Raw genomic sequence first — 2500 nt, 5'->3', positions numbered from 1 at the left:
CATGGCAAAAAACACTCACGGTGAAGGCATGTGAAATAATATGAAAATATCAAAAGTTAACTAACCAATGATATTGAAGCATATAAATCGAAGCATAACTATATGAAACTCGAATTTAAGCCATATTAAACTGGTAATATTGTGATTTTATGCCTGGTTTTCCATACGTTAGTTTAAATAGAGAGTTATGGAATATAACCTTGGCATATTGGCACTAAAATATATAATAAAGACATTTCAAATCAAACTGAAATGTATTGAAATGAATTTTTCCCATACATTTTTGACAATGTGAGGTGTGCATGGCAAAAAACACTCACGGTGAAGGCATGTGATATAATATGAAAATATCAAAAGTTAACTAACCAATGATATTGAAGCATATAAATCGAATCATAACTATATGAAACTCGAATTTAAGCCATATTAAACTGGTAATATTGTGATTTTATGCCTGGTTTTCCATACGTTAGTTTAAATAGAAAAAATTTTCGAATATATATACATATATGAAGAATCTATATTCTAATACTAACATGTTATGGAATATAACCTTGGCATATTGGCACTAAAATATATAATAAAGACATTTCAAATCAAACTGAAATGTATTGAAATGAATTTTTCCCATACATTTTTGACAATGTGAGGTGTGCATGGCAAAAAACACTCACGGTGAAGGCATGTGAAATAATATGAAAATATCAAAAGTTAACTAACCAATGATATTGAAGCATATAAATCGAATCATAACTATATGAAACTCGAATTTAAGCCATATTAAACTGGTAATATTGTGATTTTATGCCTGGTTTTCCATACGTTAGTTTAAATAGAAAAAATTTTCGAATATATATACATATATGAAGAATCTATATTCTAATACTAACATGTTATGGAATATAACCTTGGCATATTGGCACTAAAATATATAATAAAGACATTTCAAATCAAACTGAAATGTATTGAAATGAATTTTTCCCATACATTTTTGACAATGTGAGGTGTGCATGGCAAAAAACACTCACGGTGAAGGCATGTGAAATAATATGAAAATATCAAAAGTTAACTAACCAATGATATTGAAGCATATAAATCGAATCATAACTATATGAAACTCGAATTTAAGCCATATTAAACTGGTAATATTGTGATTTTATGCCTGGTTTTCCATACGTTAGTTTAAATAGAAAAAATTTTCGAATATATATACATATATGAAGAATCTATATTCTAATACTAACATGTTATGGAATATAACCTTGGCATATTGGCACTAAAATATATAATAAAGACATTTCAAATCAAACTGAAATGTATTGAAATGAATTTTTCCCATACATTTTTGACAATGTGAGGTGTGCATGGCAAAAAACACTCACGGTGAAGGCATGTGATATAATATGAAAATATCAAAAGTTAACTAACCAATGATATTGAAACATATAAATCGAATCATAACTATATGAAACTCGAATTTGAGCCATATTAAACTGGTAATATTGTGATTTTATGCCTGGTTTTCCATACGTTAGTTTAAATAGAAAAAAATTCTCGAATATATATACATATATGAAGAATCTATATTCTATACTAACATTTTATGGAATATAACCTTGGCATATTGCCATTAAAATATATAATAAAGACATTTCAAATCAAACTGAAATGTATTGAAATGAATTTTTCCCATACATTTTTGACAATGTGAGGTGTGCATGGCAAAAAACACTCACGGTGAAGGCATGTGATATAATATGAAAATATCAAAAGTTAACTAACCAATGATATTGAAGCATATAAATCGAATCATAACTATATGAAACTCGAATTTGAGCCATATTAAACTGGTAATATTGTGATTTTATGCCTGGTTTTCCATACGTTAGTTTAAATAGAGAGTTATGGAATATAACCTTGGCATATTGGCACTAAAATATATAATAAAGACATTTCAAATCAAACTGAAATGTATTGAAATGAATTTTTCCCATACATTTTTGACAATGTGAGGTGTGCATGGCAAAAAACACTCACGGTGAAGGCATGTGATATAATATGAAAATATCAAAAGTTAACTAACCAATGATATTGAAGCATATAAATCGAATCATAACTATATGAAACTCGAATTTGAGCCATATTAAACTGGTAATATTATGATTTTATTCCTGGTTTTCCATACGTTAGTTTAAATAGAAAAAATTTTCGAATATATATACATATATGAAGAATCTATATTCTATACTAACATGTTATGGCATATTGGTGTTATTGTATTTTATTCCTGGTTTTCTATAGTTAGTTTAAATAGAAATAAATTTTTGAATTCAAAATTTTATATTCTATACTAGCATTACATAGAAATTATCCTCAACTGTTTGTTTCTTGTATAAATACAGGAAATTAAACAGATGATGAAGAGAAAAAAATAAGAAAAACAAAAATTTATAAGAAAAATTAAATTTTAAACAAAGGAAAAGAGGAGAAAATTTTTTCA

This window comes from Anastrepha obliqua, unplaced genomic scaffold (genome assembly GCF_027943255.1).
Source record: "Anastrepha obliqua isolate idAnaObli1 unplaced genomic scaffold, idAnaObli1_1.0 ptg000148l, whole genome shotgun sequence".
NCBI classification, from domain to species: Eukaryota; Metazoa; Arthropoda; class Insecta; order Diptera; family Tephritidae; genus Anastrepha; species Anastrepha obliqua.
This window is presented reverse-complemented; position numbering follows the sequence as displayed.